Below are 22,178 nucleotides of genomic sequence, written 5' to 3' on the forward strand. Positions count from 1 at the left end.
GACTCTTGTGATCATTTTCTTTTTTAATAAAGCTATTACTTGACCCTAGGCTGTATTGTCTGTCACTACTGCCATCACCGCACCTTTGCTGCAGTCTGGAATTGGAGCCTCAAGCCTGCATGGCTCCTGTGGCCCCCACACTGAGCTCTCTGCTCTAGGGTGCTTTTAATGTTTCATTCAGGTTGGAAAAATAACTACACTCAGGGCGTGGAATTTGACTTCCTGATGACTGCTAGGAGATTGGATGACATAGCCTGGAAGTGTGGAGAAGTAAGTTTCTTATAGGATGAATATTGACCAATGAGATTGAAGAGCAGCAAAGGATAAAGTAAATTCCCGGTGCTCCCGCCTACCCCATGCAGACTGCTTCGAGGTGTGCCTCCTTTGTGCAGCCTTCTGTTCCAAGTGGCAGTCAGTGTTTTGGTGCAGCTCGTCACACTGGTTTGCGTCTCTCCTTGCTTTGTTCCTCCTTTCCTTACCCTCATTTCCCTGGGCTTGCATCTCACAAATGAAGAATAGTGTCGGTTGTTTTTTTTTTTTTAAGATTTATTTATTTATTTTAGAGAGAGCACAAGCAGGAGGGGCAGAAGGAGAGGCAGAGAGAATCTCAAGCAGACTCCGCACTGAGCAGGGAGCCCAATGCAGGGCTCGATCCCACGACCCTGAGATCATGTCCTGAGCTGAAACCAAGAATTGGCTGTCTAACTGTGCCATCCAGGTGCCCCATGAACAGTGTTTTAATCTTCAATTCCGGTGTCTTTCCTAGAAGACTTGGGCTAAGGTAGCCATTATAAAAACATTTTCCTTAACCCCACATCTCCCTTCATCTATTCCATTTATATTTCTCTTCCTCAGAAACTTTTTGAAAGACTCTTTTTTTCTTTCTTTTTCTTTACTCTTTATCTCTGTTTTCTTATCTGCCATTCATTCTTCAGTCTAGCTCCTCTCTCCCATTTCTCTTAAAGCTGCTTTCACCAAGATCAATAATGACCATGTTGTTAAATCCGAAGGATGATTTTCAGCCTGTATCTTACCTGATCTGTGTGCAGCACTGGACACTGATCTCACATCCTCCCAGCATTGTCTCGCCCTGAATTCTAGACAATGTACTCTTAATTTTTATCTTGCCATTGTAGCTGCTCCATCTCAGCCACCTTTATATATCTTGTAAATATTGGTGTTTCCCAAGAGTCTATCCTCAGTCCCTTTCCTTCCCTCCCCTCACTTTCCATTATTCCCTTCTCTTTCTTTCCTCTGCTCTCCTCTTCTCTGGCATAAACCATCCCTGAGCAGTCTTACTTTTTCACATAGCTTCAAGCACCATCGAATGCCAATTACTTCCAAACCATATTTTAAATCTAATTTTCTCTCTTTTTTCCCTATATTCATTTAAGACAGGGAATACTTTATTCAAGCCCATCAGAGAAATGGACAGCTTGGGTCTGTAACAAAGCGTGTGTTTTAAAGCATAGGTCAGTAGTTGTGTATGACAGTATACACTGCTACACACAAATGAACTGATCAGAGCACAGCTCTTCACTGTCCAACACAGAACAAGCTTCCCTGTAAAAGCAGCACGTTTGGAACGTTTATAACTTTAGTATTCTTTTCCTTCTTCACCCTCTCCTTCAACAGAATTCACACCAGCTTCCTCATAATCCTTCTCAAGGGCAGCCATGTCCTCATGGGCCTCCAAAAACACTCCTTCCTCCATGCCCTCACCGACATTTCACTGAACAAAGGCACACTTGGCATTCCTCAGGTCAGACTTGTGGTCCAGGTGAACCCAGGCTTCAGCAATGGCAGTGGTGTTGCTCAGCACGCACACAGCTTGCTGTATTTTGGCCAGGTCTCCACCAGGTACCACAGTAGGAGGCTGGTAATTCATGCCCAGTTTGAAGCCAGTGAGGCACCAGTCCACAAACTGGATGGTACACTTGGTCTTGATGGTGGCAATGGCGACATTGATATCTTTGGGAACCACATTGCCATGGCACAACAGGCAACAAGACATGTCTTTACCATGGCGAGGGTCACATTTCACCATCTGGTTTGGTGCATTGGTAATCTCTGCTACAGAAAGCTGTTCATGGTGGGCTTTCTCAGTAGAGATGACAGGGGCATATGTGGCCAGAGGGAAGTGGATGTGAGGATAGGGCACCAGGTTGGTCTGGAATTCTGTTAGATCAACATTTAGGGCTCTCTCAAATCTGAGAGAAGCAGTGATGGAGGACACAATTTGACCCATCAATGTATTTAGGTTCGTGTAGGTTAGTGTTCAATATCGAGGTTTCTATGACAGATGTCCTAGATGACCTCACTGTCAACTGTGAAGGCACAGAGTGCCCCAAGGTGGTGTGGGTAGTGAGGGTGGAGTTGTAGGGCTCACCTACAGCTGTGGGAACTTGGAGGGCTCGCTAAATGGAGAGCTCCAGCTTGGACTTCTTGCCATAATTGACAGAGAGACATTCCATCAGCAGGGAGGTGAACCCAGAACCAATTCCCCCTCCGAAGCTGTGGAAAACCAAGAAGCCCTAAAGACCTGTGCACTGGTCATCCAGTTTCTGAATTCAGTTCAAGACAAGGTCAAAGATCTCCTTGCCAATGGTGTAGTGCTCTCTGGCATAGTTATTGACAGCATCTTCCTTCCCAGTGATGGGCTGCTTGGGGTGGAAGAGCTGGTGATAGGTGCCAATGTGAACTTCATCAATGACCATGGGTGCCAGGTCTACAAACACTGCCCTGGGCACATGCTTCCCAGCACCTGTCTCACTGAAGAAGGTGTTGAAGGAGTCAACTCCTCCCCTAATGGTCTTGTTACTTGGCATCTGGCCATCAGGCTGAATGCCATGTTCCAGGCAACAGAGCTCCCAGCAGGCATTGCCAATCTGGACACCAGCCTGGCCAACATGGATGGAGATGAATTCACGCATGGTTGCCGCTTTGTGGCTGCCAAGCAGATGGCAGAGAGGAAGAGGAGAGGTTGTTGCTTCTTACAGCACAACTCTTAAGTGGTCGATGTAATAGAACTTGCCAAGTACCAGATTCTTAAAAGGACTAATTGTCTACCAGACATTTCTTCTTTGGTGTTCTATAAGCTCCTGAAACTTGACATGTCTGAAAATAAAAGTCAACATTTTCTTCCCACCTGAATCTGTTTCTTTTCCTGCCTTGCCTCAATGACTGCTATCTCCATTCCCCAGCCAGAAATTAGGTGCCACCCTCACTCACCCACAACTTCAACCCCCATTAGGGTGACAAATTCATCCCTGTTTTCCCAGGGATTTCTTTTTTTTTTTTTTTAAGATTTTATTTATTTATTTGACAGAGACAGCCAGCGAGAGAGGGAACACAAGCAGGGGGAGTGGGAGAGGAAGAAGCAGGCTCATAGCGGAGGAGCCCGATGTGGGGCTCGATCCCATAACGCCGGGATCACGCCCTGAGCCGAAGGCAGACGCTTAACCGCTGTGCCACCCAGGCGCCCCTTCCCAGGGATTTCTTGGTGTTAGAATGAAAAGTTCCATATTCATGAAATCCCCACAGTTCCATAAAACTGGAATGGCTTGCCTGGAGCTCTCTTAATTTTAAAACTGAAAGTCTCATGTTTTGGGAAACTCTTTAGTTCTGGGCGAACCATAAAGTGGATAATTCTTTTGCCTATATCCAATCAATCATCAAGACCTACTGATTCTAACTTTTTAATGTGTCTAGATTGTCCAGTTCTCCCCCTCTTCACTGTTACTCCGGCCAGCATAGGTCATTAACACATCCCGCCTCGGTTGCTGTGAAGCTTCGCCCCTCTCCTTTGTATCTGCCATTACTCCCTCCAACCCATTCTCTGAATTTCTACTAGACTCATCTTTCTAAACTATGACTCTGTATCTTTTTTCTTCTTAAATCTTTGTAACTGTTCTTTATTTGTCCTAAGATAAGGGGCATACTTTTTTTTTTTTTTGAAGTAGGCTCCATGCCCAGCATGGAGCCCAACGTGGGGCCTGAGCTCACAACCCTGAGCTCAAGACCTGAGCTGAGATCAAGAGTCAGTTGCTTAACCGACGAGCCACCCTGGCGCCCCAAGGGGCATAGGTTTTAATATGGCTCACATGACCTCTCATGAGATCACCCTGCTAATTCGTCCAGGCTCATCCCTTCTCACTTCCCTCTTACACTGCATGTAAGCCCAGATGCCGGCAGTCTCCTCTACGAAAGCAACCTTTGTTTTTACTCTGCACCCACACGGACATAGAACTTTTGCCTATCTTCACATTCGCTACCTTGAGCCCACTACTACAAAATCTTGATAAGAAACAGAGAATTCATAGAGACGATGAAAGGGATCTTCCAGCCTGTGTGCTATGGCAACAACCCCCTAACTCACTATTTGACATTTCTTCTCTAAAGTTCCTTCTCAGCTCTGACACTCCTAGGATTTTTTTTTTCTTTGTCTCTACTTTTCCTCCAAGGTATACAGTCTTCCTGGATCTACACCCCCTCTTCCTGTGCCCCCACACCAAACTCTTTACACTCATCTCTTTATTATCCTAAGTGATTTTTCTTTGCCCCAGGTCCTGTTTATAAGTGTACATTCCCAGCTCTATCCAAGGGTTCAACAAAACAAAGTGTCCTTCTATTTTGAGGTTCCATTTTCACTTGGTGCCATCATTTTTAGCTTGAATATGTCCCTTGGGGTCTCATCTCTCATCCCAAGTAGCTTATTAAAATATTTCTTGAAAAATATGGTGCTACGATCCTAGAGAAGTTGTTCCACCAGCTGCTAAGACAGTAAAAGTTTCTTCCTTTTGTCACCTGTGTTCCAGCTATCCTAGCTTCCCTATAGTTCTCATAATTTTTCTTTTTCTCTCCTACTATGTCTTTGTGTAAGCTGCCAAATCACCTGGGATACTTTACCACCATTTACCTTAAAAAAAAAATGAAAAATTTGACTAACAAATATACCTAAAGTTATAATATTTTTATGTCCCCTCGCCAAAATTTGTCTTCAGCATCAAGAAAGACGGACAGCTCTTATAAATGGAACCGGTGTTAGATTTACTTCATGGGGCTTGATTTGAACAAAGAAATTCCTAATTATATCATGACTCATTTTAGCATTTTTAATCATCATGGCATGATGAAATTCACTGCATTGGTCTCTAGGGGATTAGAAAGAAAACTAATTTCAATTTTTTGAAAGTCATTTTCAAGACCTCCAAAGAAGGCTCATAGAGGACATGAAAGGGGCCTAAGAATTACATAGTTCTCAGTCTGAGTCTGAGAATTAGTACAATTAATCAAAACTGCAATCCACATTCCCTTAGAAAACAACAGTATGCAAAACACATGGCCACTGTGTGCAGTCCAAGCAATCATGTACATTTACAGGTAGGTTATACTCAACCTAGTTTATTTTCTTGATAACATCATTGAATAGATCTTCATTTTCACTAATGCAAATGATTGAAGATTTTAAGATGGCAGTGGAATAACTTTATACTGCATGTGGAGAGCCACACTACTAGGATTTCTCAGTGGCCTTCCTTAATGCTAGAGGCCCTGAGCTTCAGAGACTTGAGAGGAGTGTGGATTAACAAAACGAACAGAGAATTGGAGTTCACAAACCCAGACTTCCATACATACAGCTGTATTTTCTTACGTTATTTTAAACTCTGCATTCTCTTACTTTTTAAACAATCTTTGCACTCACATTTTATTATTTTATTTCATTTATTTTTTAAAAGATTCTATTTTTAATAATTTCCACACCCAACAAGAGCCACATGCTCTTCTGACTGAGCCAGCCAGGTGCTCCTACACTCACATATTATTATTATTATTATTAGTGCAAAAAGATGGTTTTAGTACAGGGACAGGACCCGTGGGCAGAAAGAGCTGCTGCACTGGGGTTGTGAGGAATGGCTGATTAAAGCTATGGGGTTGAGGGAGATAAGGAAAAAGGGAGGTGTTCAAAAGGACTTTCATAAACCAAAGAAAACCCGCAGGATACTGGAGACCTTGCCATTATCAAGCTAAGGTGGTTTTTCCCTCTAGCAAGGCATTAACATTAAGATAGTTGGAAGTTTCTTGGAGGAATGTCACACATCTCCCACCCAGCAGTAGGGAGAGGGAGTTGCAGGGTGTCGGCTTGTGCTTTGTCCTCAGTTTGCCTTCTGCTCCCTCATCATTTCCCCCCTGAACAATTTTGACCCTTAATTAGTGAAGGTTGGGGAAGGTGGAAGGTCTTATCTTCTGTAACCTCTTCCTGCTGAATAGGGGTGTAGAGATGTCCCTACCTATGGGTCAATATTGGTCAGTTGGGGAACATAAGGGGAGTTACCAAAGGCAGAGGCAGCTGAATCCAACGCAGTCAACATTTATGAACCTCCTTGAGTAGATAGGATCATCTGTCGTTGTGAAGTGATTGTATTGATGGAGTCTTGGCACCAAGCAGAGAGACACTTCATTGTTGTTTGAAGAGGAATTTGAGATCTTCTAGAGGTTCACAGGAGTAAGAAGGCACGTTAGTTTGCTCATTGGTTTCCTGAGACACTGGTGGGAAATCAGAAGTGGGCAGTGTTAAGTCGGGGGGCTGCTTTTCTTTCTTTTTGACTGCGAGGGAAGAAGCAGCCATGGTGCCTGAGGCACCAAGGATGGTGTCCTACACTCACATTTTAGAAGAGAGATCTTCCCTTGTTTTCTTTCTCTCTGCTGGAGGAGAGGTGGGTAGGGGGAAGGGATAGTTGGGGGATGGGCATTAAGGAGGGCACGTGATGTGATGAGCACTGGATGTTAATATGCAACTGATGAATTATTGAACTCTCCATCTGAAACTAAGGATGTACATGTTCACTAATTGAATTTAAATTAAAAGAAAAAAGGTAAGATAAAGTAATAGGTGTGAAAATACTTTGGAAATGAAAAAAAGCTTTCCAGTGGTAGGTGGGCCTGTCATCTTTTAAATTTGCAAAGGGCAAGAATGAAGAGAGTCACTGTACTCATCTGTTCATCCTTCCTACTATTCAACTATCCATCTGTCTTACCCCTCCGTCTTTCAACAAGTATTTATCGAGTACTTAATGTTTGCATGTAACGGCTATGATCCCTGTCCCTCATGGAACTTACATTCTTGTGTAAATAGTATACAGACAATTTAAATTCAGATTGATAAAGGCTATACTTGATAAAGGGAACTGTGGGATGGTTGGATCAACTAGGGTTTGGTTGGGGAAGGTTTTCCACAAAATGATGTCTAGATTGATCTGTTAGCTCTCATGAGAAAATATGGGAAATGTTGTTAAGCGTCATGGGAAATATGGGTAATAGCAGGACAAAGGTGATAGAATGTTCCAGGTAGAAAGAACACAATGTGCAAAGGCCCTGAGGCAAGAGTCAGTTGAGTTCAACAAAAATTTCAAGGTAGCTGCTCTGCCAGGTGAGAAAGATTCATTTGAATTATTTATGAACAGTGGAGTCGCTGGTTCCGTAGAATATCTGACGTGTGACGGGTGTGCGGTTTATCCATTTGCAGCTGTTCTTTGGCCTCAAGTCCTAGACTGAATTGTACTACCCCTGGCAGCTCTCTTTGTCTTTTTTTTTTTTTTTTTCCTCTCCCCAACCTCTGGAAAGTAGATTGCTAAGACTCTTAAGCTTTCGGTTTTTAAGGCATGGCGCTTTGAATTGAAACACTGCAATTGTCAGAGGACTCAAGAAAAACCTTCCCATCTCTTCTCATTTTGAAGAGGAGGAAACTGGGTGGCAGAGAGGCTAGTTACCTTTCCCTGGGTTCCCTAGCTATTAAATCGCAGCTGCTAAAGCAAATATAGGCTAGACCTGGGGTAACAGTGGTCTCCACATAGTAGAACCGGGAGCAACATGACCACTGGAACACGCGAAGATCAAGAACAGCCACGCAGGCCGACTACTGCCTGTGACGATACAGGGTGACAAGGCTACTCTAACTCCTATCATGGGCAGAAGCGTATTCTTTGTCTCATTCGATGGATCAAGGCTTCCGGTCTGAAAACATTGCCAAAATTACCTGCCATGGCTCCTTCCTAAAATCCTATTATTAGAGTAGCTGAGTCTTGAAAGCATGATTTGTTTCCTAGCATTCCCTCCACAGCTAGTGGAGCACGAAACAGGGGCCTGGGCAACAGTTGGAAACCCGGAAGTGTGAAATAAGAAAAAGGCAAATGAAGTGGAAGTTTACGAAACCCCAATACAAACTTCCGTTTACCTGGGGCTGACGGTTTAGGATTCCTAGGGAAATTGAGTAAACATAATCAGAATAATTGCTAAACATCTCCAGTCTTAACCAACGATTAGTCACAAGGATGACAAAGCACCGGAAAACAGTCCCTCTGATTATTTGGATACGTGTGTAGTTAGATATGGTGAAGAGAAGCTGGTCTGTCCCCCGTGAAGGTAGCAGCGTTCTTTCTTAAGTCTAAGAGATGCATAGCACACCAAGAAACATTAACGATTCAAATCTTTTCACACACACTTCCCTAGTGAATATACATCAGGCAGCAGCAAAACTTCTGTTGTAATTGTTTTCCTGCCACAGGAAGCTTTGCAGATGATGTCCTAACCCTTGAGTGAAATCAAAAGGGAACCCTCTCTTATCAGAACTGTTCCTACCATAAACCTTTCTGTATCTTTTAGGAAACTTTCAGTTGCAAGGGAACAGAATACCTAACTCAAATTTGTGTAAACATCCCCTTGATTGGTTTACACATTTAAAGGGCCAGAGGTAGGACTTGTCATAGATGCAGTTTGATCTGGGGGATCAAACGATGATTTTCTTACCAGCTCTCAACTTTCTCTTCCTTTGTGTGCCAGCTTCATCTTTGGGTTACTTCTTTCCTAAGATGAGATGGTGGCAGTATTCCTGAGCTGCATATTTTCAGCTACAAAATTGAGTGGAACAGTGAAAGCTTGTCTTTCTCAGAGATAATCACCATGGCCAGGGAGCTGGGCTGGTGAGATTTCACTTAAGTTAATCAAGGTCCTCCATGGAGGTGAGGAGTGGGATTGTTCCCACCCGACGGAGTCGGCAGAAAATTGGGAATGGGAGGATTTCCCCCAAAGAGACTTCTGCTACTAGATGAGTGGGGAAATGGATGCTAAATAGCAAAGAAAAGATTGTTGCTCCCCTTGATTTTTTTTCTTCTTTTTTGGCATTCCACCTGGAAGGGCTCTCAGTAAAGTTTAGCTTCTGCATTGGTTAGAATATAGCTTCGGGTGTGTGAAATAGGGACTCAAAAGAACAGTATACTAAAGAAGAATGAAGGTTACTTGCACTCTCATTTAAAGTCCGTGGTGCCTCTGCACTGTGAAACTCTACAGGACCAGACCCCTGCTTTGCTTTGTCGTCTCCAGCATGTGGCTTCCATCCCTGTGGTCCAACATGGATCACTACTCTGTCCCAATGCCAACCTGACAGGGGTAAAGAAGGGGAGGATATGTTTCTTCCCTTTAATTCAGAGTTTCTCAACATTGGCACTATTGACACTTTGGGCAAGATTATTCATGGTTGGAAGGGAGGACGTCCTGTGCGTTGTAGGATGTTTAACAACATCCCTGGCCTCTACCTGCTAGATGCCCGTAGCATCAGCCTTCACCCCCGCCCCAGCTGTGACAACCAACACAACTCTATATTTGCCAAGGATTCCCTGAGGGGGGCGTAGTTTACCTCTGCTCACATTCTTTGGCTAGAATTGAGTTATATGGTCATTCATAGCTGCAAGGGAGACTGGCAAGTGTGGTCCTTTTCCTTTTCCTTTTTCCTTGATGGCTATGTGCCACTAAAATGGGACCACTGACATTCCTATCAGTGTTCAAGTGTAAGTTCAAGTGTAAGTTCAAGTGTAAGTGTATTCTCTGTTAACAACAATCGAGGGGCACAATATGATAATAGAGAATAATTATTGAACTTTTGCTTTTATCCACTTCCAGGAATCCACAAAAATTCCCTGAAATATTTCTGAAACTCTTTAGGATGCATTTCTTAATTGTGAACATTCTTTCAGACTATGACAATGGGAACTTGAAATCCATGAAATTATATGCAGGTGTCTAACAAATAATATTTTCACTGATGTCGATTTTGAGGGCACTGAAGTCTGTGTCATATCCAATTTCTAGTAACTCTCAAAGCTTTCTCTCCAAAGCTGTTGGTACACCCTTATGCCTGCTGTTACTGCTGAAGCCATTGGCATCAACTACCATCCTACTGCATTATAAATCTCTTCCCACCCCCAGTCTTTGGTCTTGATGATGTACTGATGAGGGCTTCCAACATGTTATAGGCATTTCGTAAATCTGACTTTTTGACATGGCTTCTTCTCTCCTTAGGACTTACAGAAAGATTGTGAGTGTTGGGATGGAAGACAATTCTGAATAACACAAACCTTGATGTTCTCAAAATCATTCTTCCATTCTGATGACTGAAACACTGTTATTGAATCAAGCTTATGTATTTAACACTTAGCAGAATTATTTCCCAGAACTATTTCTCAGTTTCATATGTAAAGAGATTTCATGTATACTATCCCATCAGTTTTTCTGACCAGCCCAAACATGGAAGATCCAGTTTAGGCTCCAACTGGAACCCCTGGCTATTTGTTGATTTAGACATAGATTTCAATCATTCATTATTTTCACTTATTTATTCAATCAATACATTTCTTGAATGTCTACTACATAAAGATATGTTCTGGGTCTTGGAGTTGCAACTGTGAGTACATCTGCCATGACCCAACTTACATGATCTAACAGGTGCTATGGTGACAGCTCCCTCCTCCTCCACATTATCAATTTGTGAATTGTATTTTTCAGAAATTGTTTTTTTAAAAATTAACATATAATGTATTATTTGTTTCAGGGGTACAGGTCTGTGATTCATCAGTTTTACACAATTCATAGCACTCACCATAGCACATACCCTCCCCAATGTCCATCACCCAGCCACCCCATCCCTCCTACCCCCCTCCACTCCAGCAACCCTGTTTGTTTCCTGAGATTAAGGGTCTCTTATGGTTTGTCTTCTTCTCTGGTTTCATCTTGTTTCATTTTTTCCTCTCTTCCCCTATGATCCTCTGCCTTGTTTCTCAAAGTCCACATATCAGTGAGATATGATAATTGTCTTTCTCTGATTGACTTACTTTACTTATCATAATACCCTTTAGTTCCATCCATGTCCTTGCACATTGCAAGATTTCATTTTTTGATGGCTGCATAATGTTCCATTGTGTGTGTATGTGTATATATATATATATATACACACATCTTCTTTATCCATATCTGTTGTTCATTGGAAATTCTTAAGTTAGATCAGAATCTTTCTGCTACCAGTTGCTGCCAGTGGTGTGTACTCAGGAAACTCAATATTTGTGCAGGTCAATCCTACTGGTGAAGATTTTTCTGAGACAGAAAGTAGAAGTTATTCAGTCACGCACTCTCAAGTTAAGCAGGATGCTCGAGTTGTCAGGAATCTTGGATTGTCTAGTATTTGCTGAATCTAGTTTTTTTTTTCTTCACAAGCTTTAGTCAGACTGAGGGGTAACTCCCTTGTAATATGTGACTTGCTCTTCAAGAGTTCATCATCTGAAATGCTTTTTATTTTTTAGAATTCTTAAATAACTTTTATTGTGATAAAATATACATAAGATTTATCATTTCAACCATTTTTAAATGTACATTAACTATATTCACACTGTTACTCAGTCATCACCACCATCCATCTCCAGAGTTTTTCATCTCCCCAACGGAAACTCTGTACCCATTGAACAATAACTACCCATCATTAACTACCCATCAATAACTACCCAATCCAGCCCTTGGCAACCACCATTTTACTTCTGCCGAACCTAGGGACCTCCTATATGTGGAATCATACCATCCTTTTATGACCTTATTTCCCTCAGCATAACATCTTCAAGGTTCATCCACATTCTAGTATGTGTCAGAATGTCCTTCCTTTCTAAGGATGAATAGTATTCTATTGTATGTATAACCTACATTTTGCTTAGCCATTCATTCACTGATGGACTGGAATGCTTTTCTTCTGCTTTTGAGGCGGAGTCTCATCTTGAATACTAAATTCTGCACGCCCCCCAAATCTCGCACTGGTAAATGTAAACACTTTAAAGTAGGGCATTCAATTCTGTGGCATTAATGAACAAGCTATAAAATCTGCAAATGCCATTCAACAAGAAAATGTAATTTTACAATAAATCAAATTACTGCCACCTTTTTATTAGCAGTAGAAGCCCCAAGACGGGATTATGAAATTACTGTTTTATGAAAAAAATCAGTTTAGAAATTTAGCAGTCTTAATGCCATTAAGTATATTTAAAAATAATGAAAAATCTTTCTCTGATGTATCTGTGCTGACCAATATGAGAGCCACCAGCCAAATGTGGGCTTTAAAATTTAAATTAATTAAAATTAAATGGAATTAAAAATTCAGTTCCTCAGTCATACTAGCCACATTTCAAATGCTCTACTGCCATTGCTAGTGGCTACCATGTTGAACAATACAGACAGAATGTTTCTATCATCCCAGAAAATTCTATTCTATAATGCTGATTGTGTTAGCTGGGATTTTTCTCCCCCAAAGTCATTAGAGATCATTTAAACTTCATAAAATTCATTGCTGCCGTACAGAGTGCAACATTCTGAATGCTTCTTGGTTTTGCCTGCCTGCAGTCTGTAGTCAAAGGACAGGATTGATCCTCTGTGGAGCATGAGGATGCGTCAGTATGGTCTTGGTGGTTGCTAGCCCCTCGCTCTCATAGGCACACAGAGCCCAGGATGCACAGAGGAAAGGGGAAAGGTAAAGGTCCGGTAAGGGTGAAGGAGGCAGGAAATGAAAGAGTCAATTCTCTGTAAGATAGTAGCATTTTAAGTTTTCATGGTTTTGGAAACTTAGTTTGCAGCCTCTCAACCTCCAAGTAGTAAAAATGCACATAGATGGAAACCTTCAATAAATAACACATTTGGACCTAATGCCTAATAATTCTTAGGATAGGATACCTGGAAATCTGTAGAGAGAACTCTCATGGGGATAGTAAATAGGACCTGATTATGACAAAGGCAGACTTCTTTAGAAATGCCTCTTTTGCAGAGAGGTGATTTTTTAAAAAAATATTTTATTTTTTTGACAGAGAGAGAGTGAGAACAAGCAGGGGGAGCAGCAGAGGGAGAGGGAGAAGCAGGTCCCCCGCAGAGCAGGGAGCCCAGTGTGGGGCTCGATCCCAGGATCCTGGGATCATGACCCGAGCCGAAGGAAGACGCTCAACTGACTGAGCCACCCAGGCGCCCCAAGAGAGATGATTTTCGATCCTTTCTTGGCAACTGAGATGTCCTGGTAATAATGGTTTATTTATAATTATTTTGTTATTCTATTTGAATGACATCATGTGCTCTTGAAACAGAGCAAATAAATTTCATTTTCAGGGTCTTGATATCCCTTGAACTTATTAAACAGAGGCATTTTTTTTTTAAGCAACAAGCTGTATACCCAGAGCATAGCATAATTTGGTGCTCAACAATTGTTGAATGAATGAATAAATGAATATGAACATCCAGAAGTTCTGGAAGACTGGGGTTGGGAATCATCCCTTTAGGAAAATTGATTTTCCATGAAAGAGACTATTGAACCTATTCATCAATAGGCTTGCGGGGTCCTTCTTCAATGAACAGGGAAGGGACAGAGGATAGTGGTTAATCTGGTCGCTATAGTATAAGATGGCTTGGGTTCTAGGTCCATCTCAGCCTCTCATTAGCCGTGTGAACTTGACCATATTAACCTCTGAAAGCTGTTTCCACATTTGGAGCCCGATAATAACTATATGGTAGGATTTCTGTGAGAATCAAATTTAGATACACAAACTATTTAGCAAGGTGCTTGACACATATTTAGCTCTCAGGACAGGTTAACTTAAAAAGAGGACTCTTTAAACATGTGTAGGGAGAATCTAGACTTGGGCTAAAAGAGAAGGAAAGAGAGAGTGTGTTATGGGAATCTAGAAGAAAGAGAGCTTGTGACATGTTCTACAGAATCTAGAATAAAGGAGATGAGAGGCGGTACAGCTTTGGCAGCTAGAAATATCACTGCTGAGGAAGAACTCATGTTCTGGATACCTACTGGGTACTTGACGGACCCAATGCATTCCAGCCTCTAGGCCTTTGAATTTTTTAGTCTTTGTTTGAAATGGCCTTCCTCCAGGTATCTGCAAGGTCACTCCCGCAATTCATTTAGGATTTTGCTCAGATGATGCTCCTCTCTGTTGAGCCTACCAAAAAGGTACCACCTAAACTCCTAATGCCCTATCTTCAATTATAAAGATAATTACACACCCTACTTTTTCTTATGAATACTTTCACTATTGACACTATTATACATATCCTTTTCACCCACTATGTTCTAATTACATGTGTGTAGGGATTGTCTTTTTGTTGTTGTTTGCTGTATTTTGAATAGTGCGTGTTCATGATAGACTCACAATGAATTGTTTTTTGTTGAATTCACATTTTTATCATTTGACCCTTACAGGAACGCTGCATGGTAAGTGGCTTTAACCTCAGGCTGTGGGGGGAAAACACAGAGTTCAGAGAGGATAAATGACTTGCTAAAGGTCACATAGCTAATGAATCTTGAAACCAATACTTGTGATTCAAAAGCAAATGGTCTTTCTACTATATCACATGCATTCGTTTATGCTCTTCTTTCAAAAGGACTCACAGGTTGAATGCGGGGTGGGGGAGTACTCATTATGCAAAATAAGGCAAATAGGGATAAAAGAGAACAGAGAACTTGAATATAAAGTTAAGGAACTAGGTACTCTCTGACATCTGAGATGAGCAAAATGTTACCTCAGTTCTTTTTTTTTCTGGGCCTAGGGCAGCTGTTAGAAGCAAACAGGTTCCCATTGACCTTGGCACTCAATCTCTTATCCCAAGTATTTGAGATCTGACCCCAGAAGGCTGAATCTTCAAGTAAGTCTGTTTTCTTTATTACATTTATTACAAAATCTTTCAGAACAGGAGCTATATCTTAACATCTGAGTCCCTTACATCCTTTAGCATGGTGCCTTTCCAGATGGTCAGTGTCTGTAGGGTGACAGTCATCTGTGCTTCTATGCGTTGCAAAGGAAGTTAGGGTAAATGTCTTCCACCATTCTGCCTACCTCTAAGGGTCTACAGATTTTTTGAAAAGTGCTTGAAATGTTGATATGTGCTTACTAAAATAGTCATCCATGTTGAACCCTAGCATAAGAGAAATTGGAGGGAATAGCAGTTAAGTCTACGTGGGGCATATATTCTCCCTTTAGTAGGTGGCTAGCCCATCTGCGTATGAACACGGAGTGGTAGGGGTGCCTTAGGTGGAGCCTCCTTTGTGTTCCGGAAAACAGCTTTGATATAAAGGACGGGTGAAGCCTTCAGTCTCTGTACTATATACCATGGAAGAGATCGCTGTAAGCAGATATAATTTTGAGTAAATGTACAATTTGATTACTCTTTCATCAAGTAGGCTATGTATAATAGAAAACCCAAGCGTTAGTGGCTTAAGTCAGACAGGGGTTTATTTTTCTTTCATAAAATAAAAGATCTGGAGGAAGGTAGGGATGGCACAGAGGCTCAAGGACATCAGGTCTCTAAGAGTCTTGCAGTTCCTCTTAGCCTTTCCTTTGTAGTCAAATGCAAGTGGCTGCTGTGGCACTTGCTATCGTGCCTGCACTTGAGGATGCGTGAAGGAGAAATTAGAAAGAGCACAAAGGGCAGAAAGGGCATGCCAGCTGAGTCTGTCCCCTCTTCTTTAATGGTCTTTTTTTTTTTCCTACTTTCAAACACCTGCTTACATCTCCTTGGCCAGAAGCCCTGACATATGGATACCTTTGTCCACCTATACGACTATCTGCAATGGAGGCTGGGGAATTTTGTTTTTATTAGCTGGGCACTTTGCCCTCATTGTCCAACAAAATCAATGTTCTGTCAGTAGGGAACAACGGTAGAATTAATGGATGTTGAATAAACATCTAGCAGTCTTGCCATACCATCCATTAAAGAACCTCAGAATGGGCCATGGAGCCTCTTACTTTAAAGAATACTGCATTTTGATGGGTCTCCTGATGAGTTAGTTGCATGATAACATTCTGAAGTAGCTTCATGAGTTTATTTTTTGGTAGGGATATTTAAGAGTAGTTCTTCTCTGAAATACTGGGTATTACATAGAAGGAGCCCTGGAATTGGTTCAAATTTTGGGACCACTACAATTCACCGTGAGCTACTTTGAAGTTCAACTCAATTACTTGTAAAAGGAGATATGGCAAACTGAGTTTAAAATTTATTTGTAAGAGCAGATGATTATGAATAAACAAGATGTTCCTAATGAAGGGTGGATAAACTTCCTTATCAGAAATTAGAAATTTATTATAAAGCTCTGTTTCTTCAGATGGCCTGGGATTAGGTGCAGAGCTACACAGGCTAGCCAGTGAAATGGCAAAGACAGCCCAGAAACAGACCAATATTTTTAAAAATGGAAATTTTATTTATGACTGAGATGACACTGCAAATTGCTTAGAAAAATATAAACTTTTCAATATATGGTACTGGAACAATCGGTTATCTGAATGTGAAAAGATGAAATTGGAACCCTATCTCACACCACATATAAAAAAAATCAAATCTATGTGGGTTAAGACTTACATGTATAAGGCAAAATGCATAATGTTGAGCGGAAATGGTAAGTTTCCAGTCTGTTTCCACTTGAACAAAGTACAACACCAGCAAAACTACACAATGTATTTCTTAATAATACAAACATGGTTAAGTATAAATAAAAATAAGGCAAAGATAAAGAGAAAATTCAGGATTCTAATTCCTCTTAGGGGAGATGAAAGGGGACAGAGAAGACCTAAATATTCTTGTTCTTAAATTGGGTGGTGTCTATAAAGAAGCTTTTTATATCATTATGCCTTTTGCCTTACACATTTTTATAAGGATTCTTTTGTACCTACATATGACTTTTAAAAGATTTAAAATGCAGCTATGGAAGATAATAGTATCATTGGATTATTATAAATATCAAACATGAAAGTATTTGAAAAAGCATTTGATAAATGTAAGTTATTTCTATCCACCACACTGTGTACTTCTTGAAGGCAGAATTCATTCTTATTCATCTTTGTATCCTTAGCCCAGGGTCTGAAATACAGTATGGACATAATAAGCGTTTTTTGAATGAATGAATGAATGAATGAATGAATGAATGAGAAAGCCATTTTAATGTTAGCATATATTTATACAGATGTTTAATTTTGGTATTATTAGAATTAAGCTGCTCCTTCGAAATTTATTAACAAACGTCACTCTGTGTACTCACTTATTCATTTATTATCTTCAAATATCTAATAAGGCCTACAATGTTCTAGATGCCATGCTAGTTTGGGGGGAACTGAGATGAGCCACCCATATTTCCTCTTCCCAAGAAGCTCACAGTTTAGTGGAAGAGACACACAAGTAGCTAGGCAATAATAATTGCTTCTGCAAACCATTACTTACTAGTGATAAGACTAACACTCACTATGTATAATATAGGATGCTTATCTTCCTGGTCGACTTTTTCTTTTCTTTAGATAATGAGAACATTTTCAACGTGTGCCTTGATGAGTGGTAGCTCAACTTACTTAGCTCTACTTCATAGACATTCCAGAGAAATGAGATTTTATTATTTTACATGAACTAGACGCTGGGGAGTAGGCATGTTTTTGCTTTTAAATTAAGTTTAGTTTAGCCTGGACATCAGGTCTCAATAGGAAAGGGATCTACTTAATCAGCTCCGCAAGGAGCCTAGTGACAGTCAGAGAGAAGTGCTTTAAGTACAGAGAGTTTGTATTTGACAGACTTCCGCACCTGGCTGGCAACATAACAGCCAATGCCAAGATGGGCCGTGATAGGTGTGGGGAATATGAATGCAGCCAAGATGAAGTCCACAACAAGGAGTGAGGAAGATTGAAACTTCGGCTGGGTTGACACTAGGGTGATTACATTAAACAAGACAGACAAGTGTTGAAGACAAGATTTCCCAAATTGTCTCCTTGGAATGTCATTGCTTCAAAGACGCTTTATAAAAAGAGGAATTGAAATACATTTGGGAAATACTGACCTTCTCCTTGGATTCCCAATGCAGAGTATCATTTTAAAGGCCCCCATGAGACCAGTTCAACTTTGTTTAGAAAGATGACAAAATGATGTGAAGAAACTCTTCAATTTTTGATGTATCTGTTGTTTCCATATTTATGTCTTATTTTCTCAACAATAAATTCTTGAGTGCCTACTGTAAGGCAATGGAGAACTTACTGTAAGTGAATTTAATTGACTATTAAGTTAATAGTGATTTGGAAGAAGGTAAAAGAAATTTTAAATGAAAGAAAAAATATGGAACTGGGTCATTGTCTCTGGGGTCACATTACAGCACTATGTATGTATAGCAACCTTAAATTAAAATGTCTTGGGGGCACTGTCTGACTCGTGTGGTAGAGCATGCGACTCTTGATCTTGGGGCTGTGGGTTTGAGTCCCACATTAGGTATAGAGATTACTTAAAAAATAAATAAATAAAATCTTGAAACAAAGTCTTGAATCGCTGCTGTAGAAACAGTGTACCATCTAGCGCCAGTTCCTGCAAGCGCAGGCACGTCCCATAGGTGGTTTTCCATCCCTTCCCTGAATGGAGATAGAGAACCTCCTCCCACAAATGGAAATCCTTAAAAAGTAAGTGCAGCTTGGGTGGGCCATGAATTAAAAAAACTTTATTGCAAAATTAATACATGTTGATTATAGAAAATATGAAAGATACAGTTACAAAAGAAAAAATAAAAAGAAACCAGGTATATATACATATATATGTGTATATACATACGCACATACACATAAGTATACATGCTCATATTTTCTATGTATTCATCCATACTATAAATGTTTTATACTGTAAATTGTACTATAATTGATGATTATAATAAATGTTCTTTTATAACCATATTTCCCATAATACTAATTCATGGATATCTCTTTATGTCAATGAATATAAATCTAGATACTTGAAATTTATTGTATAATATTCTATTATATGGTACAGTGTAATAATTTAACCTTTTCCTATTGATGAGTGTTTAGGTTGTTTACAAATTCTCATGATTATAAATAACACTGCAATGAACATCTTAGTATTCTTGACACTTATTTCTTCAAAATAAAATCTTAAGAAATGGAAATGCTGGTCCTTGGGATATACACATTTAAATTTTAAAATTTTCTCTCAGAAAAGTTTTTACCAATTTGCATGCTCACCTGTAGTGGTCGTGAATGCCTTTCTCACCATATCGTCACACACTGAGCAGTACACATGTAACACTGAATTTTATACGTAAAGCTAATGTGCCAATATGAAGACAAAATGTCTCATTGTTTTAGGTTTCGTTTCTTTGATTAACTACCGAGTTAGAACCTCTTTTCTCTGTGTTTGCTGTTGGCTGTTTCCTTTTTTTTGCATAGTCTGCTTCTTTCTTCTCCTGGGACTTTGGATGCCTTCTTACTGGTATGCCATCAGACTGCTTTGCAAGTGTTTTTATGTGTTGGTTTTGGACTTACGAGTTTATAAAAATAGTACATAGAATTCCTGTACACCCTTTACCAGCTTCCTCTAATGTGTTATTCTTATATAACCAGAGTATAACCTACAAAGTTAGGAAGTTAACGTTGGCACAATACTACTAACTAAACTACAGACTTTATTTGAATTTTACCAGTTTTCCCACTAATCTCCTCTTTCTGTTCCAGCGTGCAATCCACGATTCCACATTGCATTTAGCTGTTATTTCTTTTTAATCTTCTCTGATCTATAACTCTTCCACAATCTGTCCTTGTTTTTTTTGCAACCCTGACTCTTTTAAGAAGAACCAATCAGTTATTTCATAGGATGTCCTTCAATTTGGGTTTGTCTCATGTTTTCTCAGGATGGAATGAGGTTATGCATTTTGGGCAAAAATACCACAAAAGGGATGTTCTGCCATTCTCAGTGCATCATATCAATGGGTTCATGATGTTGATATATTATTGCTGGTGATGTTATCACTTGGTTAAAGTGGTGTCTGCTGGATTTCAATAAAGTTTCTATCTTTCCCTTTCTAGTTAATATCTTTCTCAGGCGAAATTCTTTGAGGCCAGACAAATCTGGTTTCTCCTCAACTAATTAAGTTCTTGCTTCAAATTGAATAAATTGAAACTGAAAATTGTATATGATAAATTATAGATGGGGTTGTTATAAGACAGATATGTAGGATGACAATCACTGGGGCCATTCTCAAACAAAGGTCTTTGATTCTACATTTTAATAAATTGGTGAATAAATATTTTATATCATGTTTTATATAAAATATGTAAAACATTTATATGTTTTAACAAAATAAAATATTTAAAGTATTTATTATCTTTTAATAATTTCATACTTTCACTGATTTCTTCAATTAACAACTTAGTACTGACCATGATTACGTTTGATAAGAAGGCTCCTACTATATAAAAACTATGCAATATTGCTTGGTTGAAACCTTAAATCTGTAGAAGATAATTTGAGGAAATACTAAATGCTGAAAGAATTGTGGTCTTCTGTTTCTTTATAATAGATCACATAAAATTTTATGAGTGTTGACATTGCAAAATTCTCTTTTTGCATATCTCCTATCCCTGAAGAGACACAATGACTTCAGAGAAATGGTTCAGTTGTCCTGGAAAAAACTAATTGTGTTTGAATTCTAAGATTGCCTCTTACTAGCCATATGACCTTGGACAAATCAAGTCACCTTTCTAAGTCTTAGATGCCTTATCTGTCTCACAGGGCCATTGTAAATACCAACTCACAGAACACTGGCCAAAGAGGTATGTAAACTATAAAGCAATAAACACATGCAAGGGGATTATTAATACTCTTATTTTTTATTAGCTCTTAAGACCATTCTTAGAGGTTTAAGTGTTGGTTACTATGATGTCAATTTTGTTTCTAGGGAATAAGGGATTATTATGAAGTATATGGCATGTGCTATAATATATTTTGTTTTTTGTAATATACAGTATTGCATTTGATTCATTTCTATATTATTTTCTTGGTACAACTTCCTACCACACTTTGACAAACAAGGAATGAGCTGCTTATCTATAAAGATTTATAGCGTGGGGATTCTATAGTCTTGGGAAGATGTCATTGGCAGTGCAAATAGCAAGGTTAACATGGTTGTTTATGAAATAAATACAAACTTCAGTTAGTATTTCATCTTGAAAACCAGTTTAAGCACTTTTTAGATAACCCCTTATAATTGAAGTCCTTTTATAAGCTTGGCCTTTATATTGAGTTTTGTCAGATTCAAGGTCAGGCAGAAATTCTAACATTAATCGGTTCAAAATCGTGGCCATTGTCTTCTCATGAAATATACTAGCCGTTGCTTGCTTTTCTATCATCTTCCCTTTTCTTCTTATATCTCATATGTGTAGTTTTTTTTAAATAATTTCATTAAGTTGAATTAGTCACAGTGGAACAGAAGTTCTTGCCTTTTGGTTTAGTGAATACCTTCTGACTTATTACACCCACAGTCAAAAGCAGTTCATTCTGATTTGATAAATGCATTGAAAGCATCTGAAACTGTTTCATCCTTTTTCTTTCTTGCCTTTTCATCTTTTCGTGCAATCAAATGAAATATCCTCTAGGTTTCCTAATCGAAGCTGTCTGCTCTGTCCTGGTGTTAAAAAAAATGTGTGTTTCAATAAGTATTCCTGTGTAACAGTAAGTCCCCCAATCTTAAAAGTATGTTATGTTAAAGTTCTGAAACAGAACACCCTAAATCAATTTCCAATATGTTTTCAAGTTGCGCATTTATTATTAGATCAGTATGTATCTATTACACATGGATGTACAATACATTATATGTACTATGTATAACTATAGAACTATGTATAATTCTGTAGTTGAGAGAGAGAGAAATATTGTTTATCAGTTGTTTTGTTAAGAAGGACACAGACCACCCATGGTAACTTCTGTGCTTGCGTTTGTCCCATCCATGATTTCAGTGCTAGTACACTTTCATGGAACTATGGTCTAGAACATCGTTTAACTTTTAAGATGTT

At 39.6% G+C, this 22,178-nt stretch overlaps 1 pseudogene; it reads right to left on the bottom strand.

Annotated features, from left to right (window-relative positions):
- Positions 1–653: 653 nt before the first annotated feature.
- LOC103662927 lies at positions 654–3,282 on the bottom strand (annotated as a pseudogene).
- Between the last annotated feature and the right edge of the window lie 18,896 nt (positions 3,283–22,178).

Source organism: Ursus maritimus, unplaced genomic scaffold (genome assembly GCF_017311325.1).
Source record: "Ursus maritimus isolate PB19 unplaced genomic scaffold, ASM1731132v1 scaffold_12, whole genome shotgun sequence".
NCBI classification, from domain to species: Eukaryota; Metazoa; Chordata; class Mammalia; order Carnivora; family Ursidae; genus Ursus; species Ursus maritimus.